This window comes from Choloepus didactylus, chromosome 7 (assembly GCF_015220235.1).
Source record: "Choloepus didactylus isolate mChoDid1 chromosome 7, mChoDid1.pri, whole genome shotgun sequence".
Lineage (NCBI taxonomy): Eukaryota > Metazoa > Chordata > Mammalia > Pilosa > Megalonychidae > Choloepus > Choloepus didactylus.
In genome coordinates this window covers 123,227,962-123,236,980 of record NC_051313.1, presented here as the reverse complement: position 1 = coordinate 123,236,980, position 9,019 = coordinate 123,227,962, and the positions used below count along the sequence as shown (strand labels likewise).

General features: G+C 35.2%; 1 pseudogene; it reads left to right on the top strand.

Moving 5' to 3' along the window:
- The first annotated feature begins 809 nt into the window (after positions 1-809).
- LOC119540982 lies at positions 810-1,765 on the top strand (annotated as a pseudogene).
- Positions 1,766-9,019: the final 7,254 nt, after the last annotated feature.

The window sequence follows — 9,019 nt, the reverse complement described above, 5'->3', positions numbered from 1 at the left end:
AGTGCCTGATCTTAACTATTGAGTATTTGCAGGTGAGTTTTACCATAATTTTATCATATACATTTTATTGTTATCTATATTGGAAATGTGTGCATGTCTGAGTTAGTTTTCATATTCTTATGTCAATGTACCAGAGATATCTTCTTTCTACAAACTTTAAGAGATATAAAATTAGCATGTAAATAATCATAAATCAGTTGTTAAAGAGTATTATAATTCCACTTAGCTCCCCTCTATACAAAAACTGGCCTATGTTTTAACATGATTAATCCCTGATCAGATAATTAATAATAAGGAAAAAAACCTATCTATGAGACCGAGAAGACACAAAATATTTTCCAGTTATTTTCCTGATGCAGTGCTCATTTCTCTCCATATTTCTGTATTCTAATTTTTGTAATAAAGTACAATGATCACTCATGATCTATTTAGTATTTCATAGTCTCAGTATTCATGCCCTTTCATTAAGAGTATTTTACAGGTGCTCATGCTGGGATGTTTTCTCTTGTACTTTAAGTAGATAATTTTCAATAATATTTATCGGGAAATGGGGAATACTTAGTGGTCCCATGAAGAAAAGATGATTGGTTAATTGTGTATTGAGACAAAAATTTTGATTCAAAAGAATGCCTTTAAGGACACTTTTAAAAAAGTAATTACTTATTTTCCCTTCTCTGCAAAGACCCACAAAAACCTCATCTAGAAGTTTACATCTACTATTACTTCAATTATACTTCAAATAAGTAAATGAAGGATTTTCCCCAGTTCAGTTTCCAATGCCCATTTTTCTGTTTTACTATAACATGCCAATGGAGAAAATCAATTTAACTTCTGGAGAAGATTTTGTTTTGCTTGGATTCTCTGATGAACCACAACTGGAGGTGTTCCTTTTTGTAGTAGTTTTGATATCCTATATTCTAACCCTCATTGGCAACACAGCCATCATCCTGGCCTCCTGTCTGGACTCTAAATTCCACACACCTATTTATTTCTTCCTCACTCACCTCTCCTTTCTTGACCTTTGCTTCACTACCAGCATTGCCTCCCAACTATTGTGGAACCTGAAGGGACCAGCCAAGACCATCTCATCCACTGTCTGTGCCATACAACTCTATGTGTCCCTCTCATTGGGTTCCAGTGAATGTGTGCTCCTTACTGTCATGGCATTTGACCACTACATGGCTGTGTGCAGACCTCTCAGCTACACTTCTATCATGCACCCATCATTCTGCAAGGCCTTAGCAGGAATAGTGTGGCTCTGTGGGGTAGGGAACACTCTCATCCAGAGCACCATCACCCTTTGGCTTCCCCGATGTGGGCATCACCATCTCCACCACTTCCTGTGTGAGGTGCCTGCCATGATCAAGCTGGCATGTGTCAACATCCATGCAAATGGAGTACAGCTTTTTATGGCCACATTAGTGCTGCTTCTTTTTCCTATGTCTTTGATACTGGTCTCCTACGGACTCATTGTTCAAGCAGTGATAAAATCAAGTCCGTCCAAGCTTGGCGCAAGGCCCTGGGGACCTGTGGCTCCCATCTCTTAGTGGTGTCCCTCTTTTTTGGAACCAGCTCGGCCATCTACATCCAGCCAAAGCGATCCTATGGCCACAGCCAGGGCAAGTTCCTCACACTCTTTTACACAGTTGTGACTCCCACCCTCAATCCCCTCATTTATACCCTGAGGAACAAGGATGTGAAAGGAGCCCTGAAGAGATTGCTGAGGAGAGAGCCAAATTCCTAAAGAAAAGTCATGAACCAGTGACTTTCAGTTCTGGAAATTTATTTAAGAGACATAATGATAATAACTACTCCCCAGTATATACCATGCATGTCATTTACCTCTCTGTATGTACATACAAGAAGGCAAAAACCATCTGAGAAGAAACACATTCAGATTCAGCTTAGCTCATAAAATTCCACTGTGAGTGCCTGTGTTTGGGTGAACAAATCTTTTCACACACTCTCTTATGCCTTCATACATTGGTACAGAATTAAAACAATTTTTTAATATACTAGTTTTATTTATTAGGGTGAGGAAATTACTCTTGTAGCATTTCCTTTTAAGAAATTCCTGATGTAATATTACTTAAAACATTTTGTACACATTATCCCAGTTATTTTAAGAAAATATACAGCAAGTCAAAATTTGAAAATTTGTGTAAGGGGGCTTGTAGTAAATAATCAGAGATATGAATCTACTGATGTTATGAAGGAAACATTATATATATATATATATATATATATATATATATATATATTTAAGAAAAATATTTGTATCACTAAACATTCAGCTTATCTAGCTTCAGATGGCTCTAGGACCTGCTGGAAAAACCTTTTATTTAATCATATTTATCACTTTCTTTTCTTTCTTAGGGCTTTTATGGTAGATAACACATGGGTACTGGACCCAGACTGCCTGGGTTCAAAATTTTCCTCTTCTACTCTCTATTTGTGTTTAACTTTCTGCTTTTTACCTAATCTGTATGTTCAAGCACGTCATAGTTTGCAGTGAGGATTAAATAAACTAATTCATGCATAGTGGTTAAAAACAAGTTCTAGCACTGGTAAATGCCAAATAAAACTTAACAATTACTAATTTACTTTCCAAAAATTGTATGGTGGCTTAATCTTCAAATTCTTCACTCTTCCTCTATCATTCTCAAGTTGTTCTTTGCTTCTTGGTGTGTATTTGTTTCTCTTCTTTTTTAACTTCCCTGGAAATAGTGACACCAGCCACAATCTGTCTTCTCAACTTCACACTGCTTTGAATCATCATCAGTTTTCACAAGTGTCAATTTTGACCTTGTAATCTTTGCTCTAAAGCACTGGTTCTTGCTGAAGGCTCTTTGACTCAGAGTGCATGAGTATAAAACACAATTCTGTTAAGAACTAGATAATTACCTAGGGCAATGCTTATGAACTCAAGTGTGCTGTGTCATCAGTTTCCTCACCTCTAAGAGAGCGATAAGAAGGTTCCTATTTTACCTCACTGTTGTGAATATTAGTCCAAATCCTGTTACATATGAAAAGCAGCCACCCAATAATTTTCTTCTTCTATTTCAGTGCCATTTTTATAGTTCCAAACCTCACTATAATGTAATAGAACTTACCCATTCAATGACTTCTCTTTTGCAGCTCTAATTACTTCCAAGTTTCTTCTAATAACCTTCAAATATACCCCCATATCCACTTTCTTTCATAAAGCTCTAAATGTGGGCCTCAGCATAAGCTCTCAATATGTGCCCTCCATGTATTTATGTCTACCTACCTTCATATGAATATAAATGTCATATCATATTACCTGTCACCCATTCTTTCCACCTCAATCATATGATCACTTCCCTAATTCAGATCCTCTATCTTAATCCTAATTTATTTGTAAACTTGTGACCCTCAGGCACAAATGGTTTCATGGGCACCTTTTTTTTTTTAAACACTGAATTTGATAAATTGCTTCCACCATGTAATATGCTCTCTACTTTATGACAGACCTTTGCAGATTGCTCAAGTTATCATGTGATTGACCCCTTAGTCACTGAGGCCCTTAAAGTATTGGTAACTTTAGCCTAATCTGTAAAGTTCTAAACTGTTCTCTTCAAATCTTGCTTTTTTTAAAAAAACATGTTAACTGATTATTTCACAAAAAATGAGCTATTAAATATGACTATACCTTTCTGTTATTAAGTGGCTCCCAGTGCTTAGAGAATAATGTAAAAATTTACACTTTCTCCACCTACATGATCTAATTTAGCTCTCAGCTTTTACAACATGCCCTCAGTCATTCCATCTTTCAGTAATAATTAGGTGCCCATCAGTATCAGAATGATTTTCCTTCTATTAACCTCATCACTCTACTTCTTAAGGTCCTGCTTGAATCTTATATCTTCCACAACATGTCCTGATGAATTCATCAAACCTTTTCCTCCTCTGCAGTGCAATGTCATTTTCCATGGGCTAGTTAATTAATGCATGAAACAAAAGGATTCTGAAGAAAATCCAGGTACTCTTTTATAGTTGAGAAATGAAGATCATAATAGGGAACAATAAGACATAACCTGGAATAGTAAATAATGACCAAATTTAGAAAGGGCTTTTTTCTCTGTTTCTAAGGAGTTTGGAATAACATAGGAGGTCTAGGAGAGCTTCTTGTATTTTATAAGTCCCTGGACTCTAGAGTAAGACCAATCTAGGTTCTGAAACCCAGGGCAAGGCATTTCCCCTCTTGAAGATAAAGTTTCCAAATCTGGAGTGAATAGAATATGAGTACTAACTGAACAGGGTGGGGGGATGGGGTAAGTGAGACAAGGCATGAGACCCACATGGTAGAGTGACTTGCACCTAGAAAACTCAGTGCACACTAATGGGGTGGTATTAAAAGAAGCAATAGCTTTCTTTTTTTATCTATGCTGCCCATATCATTGAGCAGCTCTTTTCCTACATTACATTTCCTTGTGCTACATCTTTATACTGTCTGATTATTTTTCTGGTCTGGTCATTTTCAGATGGCAAAAATGGCCATTTCTAGTTTATTACTCACATCAGTAATATTGTCATATCAGTAATACAAATATTCACTCCATGTAACCCTTCATTTATGGTTAAAGATTCTGTGCTCCCCACTTTGAGCCCTTTCCAAACAGGGACACTGCAGAGGTGATATGAGGCTTGTAAGTGTCTCCATTTCTTCACCTTGTTTATGTTCCTCTGTTTCCCCAGAAACATAAATGCAGTTTCTGAAACTGTCACTGGAAAACTCTGAATACAATGAAGGGAGAAATTCAACAAGTCTTACTCTACTCTACAGCTAGCAACTGCTTCACTCAGTCTCTCACATTCATGCATTCTTAGGCAAGTATTATGAGATCAGCTCACTCTGTTCCCCAAATCCACCCCCCCACCCCAGAAACACCTAACAAGTTCTCTAAGTCATCCCACTGAATACCTTTTACTTGACTTGAGGTGAGGAGGAAAAACCCACAGCAGAATTTGTGCCAAAGAATCCTCCCTTCATTGTCAAATCTCATCTCTCCTATTCCTCAATCTGAATATGGATAACCAGCTGATTATGGCACATCAGCTCTATTATCTATAAAGAGATACATAGTTCTCCATGGAGTCTGTAACCACCTACCCTGTTCTTCCCCCACCACACCCCACACACCCTTTAAACCTGGGTGGGGCCTATGACTAGTTTTTGCTAGTGAGGTGTGAGAAAAAGTGACCCATGTTCATTCCAAGCCAGAACATTCAATTGCCAGTGCAAAAGTCTCTGAAGCTGTGTCTTTCCCTCTGCTACAACCTCTAGCAACATTAGGGATGGTAGCAACTCTGAGAGGCTGTGATCCTGAGAAAGGTGACCTGGCAGAGCCACAGGCTGAACTTAATAGATTATGAGTATGAAATAAATTATTGTTGTTTTAAGCCATGGAGATTTTTGCATCTTTTCTTACTATATATAGCATGTCCTACTCTCTCTGATAGGAGCAAATATTTCTGATATAATCACAAAAGCAGATGTCAATCCACTTCCTTTAAAAGTCCTGCCTAAGTGTCTGATCATGTTCATGTGGAATCTGGATGAGCTTCTAAAGTCCTGTTTCTTCTTGATCCTGAGACCTCTGCTGAGATAGACACTGCACTTCAGTTAGCAATCTTTTATATTATGATGATGGTATTATTTGATTATTGTAAGGTAAAGGGTGCATGGAAAGAGGAAAAGATATTGAGCAAGTGAAGCACAAACTAATATTTAGGAATTTGTTTTTAAATTTAACTGACAAATGGGATGATAATCCCTTCAAATCAAGAGCTTTCTATGAAACTGCATGAACTCTTATGAGGAGTCAAGATATTTAAGAAAATCTTTATGTAATAAAAAATAAGTAAGACATTGTCTTTGTCTTCTTTGCTTAAGCCTTAAACTAATTGTTTGGAATCATGGGAAATATACATATTAAAATTAATGCAATCCAAAGATCTGTGTAAGTGCTTTGATATAAATGTCAGCCCATTCTAATAGGCTTCTAGATTTGTAGGCAATTTTTACAAGAGGGTCCATGGAGCCATGAAGAGTTTTGATTTCATTTTTAAGTGTGTTCTGAATCAGTATGCTTGCTCTCTATCCTCAAGTTCTTTGAAATTTTGTGTAACTTAATGGATTACAAATTACTAATACATTTATGTATAATACCCAATAATTTTTCCTGAGGGCATAAGATTCAGGGGGCAATTTTTGTGTCGATATATATGTGTGGTTGGGTGGGTGGATTTTTTTTGCTTTGCCTCTCACTGTTATAGCAGATGAGTAGAAAAGGATGAAATGGAGATGAATATGATGAACACGAGGAATGACTGGGGATTATTATGTAAAATAGAGGGTAAATCTATTGTGGTGTTCCATGTTCACATGTCTGCATGTGTATCCAGGCCCTGCTGTATATGATACTTGTGGAAGACTTCATCACTTTTCCAAGTGCACATGGAAATTATTTTGCTTAAACCTTTTACCAACTCCATGAGGAAAATATTATTATTACCTCCTTTTAGAAATGGGCAAACTGAGAAACAGATAGTTTCAATAAATATTAAATTTACCCAGCTAAAATAGGAATTAACTCATATATAATATCTCCAGAATACTCTTAATCATAAAGCTACTCAGTATGCATATATGTGTGTGTGCCTCTGGGGTGGAAGTATAAGTGTAAGAATGCACACATGTGTACATAGTTTTATGGATGACTTACATGATTGTTTATGCCTAATAATTTGGATCCTCAAAAGTATACTTTGGCTTATATATATATAAGCTTCAAATATGTAGCAATTTTAGTATAATGATTTGAAAGTCAGAAAAACTATTTGCAGCTCATTTATATCACTTGCTACTACTACTTTTCTCTCTGATATCTGAAATATCATTTCATCTTTATCTGAGCCCCTTTTCTTGTCTATAACATCAATTATGGCTGTGTCTTCCTTTAGTGGTAGTTGTGGGACTATTGCTTACTGAATGTTTAATCACAACTGAATTGTACTGATCAAAGAATGGTTATTTTGGAGCACATTATGACTGAAAAAATTTTAATGCTAAAATCAGTTATTTTAGAAATGAATTGTTAAATACAAACCCATTAAATTTCAGAAGCATTAAATTGTGAGCAGAGCATTAAAGCAGGCAATTAAACACTGCTAAATACATGTGTGGGTACATGTAATATGGTTCCTGCAGAATGGACTAAAAATATCATATAAAAAATAAAATCATTTGACCTGGATGTGGATTCACAGTAATATGTATGAAAATTCTAAACAGTTTTGATGAATGATTAGGCAGATTTGGATTTTTCCAGACACTGTATGATGACAGGTTTCAGGTTTTGCTAAAGGATTGAAAAATTGCAGATCAATGGGAATGAAATCTCCTTGTTCCTCTGCCCTTTTCAGAGAAAAAATTGTTTAGATTTCTTATTGAATTCATTTCAAAACAAACAAACAAAACCACAGTACACTCATAGAAATACGAGGAATATTTTGCCCTGAATTAATAATCATTGAACAAGAGAAAAAAAGTCTTATTTGAGATATTTGAGGAGATCAGATTTACATTCCTCTCCTCTCTCTGTATTCAATTTCACAATTTCCTGATTACTTACTTTCTTGATACACTAATTCAAATTATTGCAGTTATTTGTTTGATTCTTTGTTTATTATATGACTACAATTCCAGAATGTAAGTTCTGTGAAAGCAGGAACCCTGTCTATCATATTTATTCTTGTGTCCTTCGTCTATAAAGGTCCACCCCATATAACAGAACCTCATATAATATATGTTGATATTGACATGGCAAAAAATTCATTAATGATTTTAGAATACTCATCACGTAGACATATAGAACTCTGTATGGCTGGTATATGGTCCATAAACATTAATTGAATCAATGAGTGAATTTATACATTAAATAAGGGAAATGTTCAAAAGCATAATGTCTTAGAATACATTCTTAATAATGATGATGGGAAGAAGTTTTCCATTACATTTTCCATTATAGAAGTTTTCCATTACATCTTAACATAATTTTGAACTTTGGCAGATTAATTATTTTCCAAGTCTACTTTCTCACCTTTAAAATTGGATCATAGTACCATAAAGAATTTTTGAGACAACTGAAGAGGTAATACATATAAAGTATTAAGCACAATGTTTGGCTTAAAGTATAGACTTATGACATAAATATATCTTATTTATGAAAAAAGCTTCATCCTCCTACTCTATTCAAAACTCCCTCTCTCCATGAAGGAGAAATTCATGTTTTTTTCTCTTATATTCTAATTGTCTTTTCTTTTTTCACTTTGTGGAGGTCAAAGTGGGTTGGGAAAGGGAGATGTTTCCTTACATGACTGCTTACAATGAACGAGTGTGTCATCTTTGTCAATGCTAAGAGATATTCTTCAGAAAAAAACAAAATCGTGACTCATGTAGATATAAGATAAACACATGTTAAGCAATTTCATCTATTCACTCATCAATGAGGAAGCCAAGCAGATGACATAACCAATTAAAAAGAGAATCCAATGAACTGACATATTTAAGACAGGAATGTTGAAATGAATATGTGAATGGATGCAAAACTGGCTAATTTTTATGATGAAATTGTACATGTGTAAATGTTGTAACCATTTATCTAGCACAAAATGTGCAAGCTCTGAAAAGACTCTGTTGTCTTTTCAGTATTTATTGCATACCAAAATAATTGCCAGAAATATCTACATTTGCTTTATCTCTTCTGCTTCTTAGCTACTTGGCCTTAGGAATTTGTCATTTCCATGAATTTTGTAGTTCATATATAAAGCAGAAGCATCAATGTTTAAGTTACCATCCACATTAAGTTTTTTCAATCAAAGCAGCTTGAACCATAATGTCTAAGAATTATCAATTAAACAGTATATCTATTGCAGTGTTTAGTATAGCATTAAAAAATAGACTGGGGATTAAAGCAGCAGGAGTTAAATTATT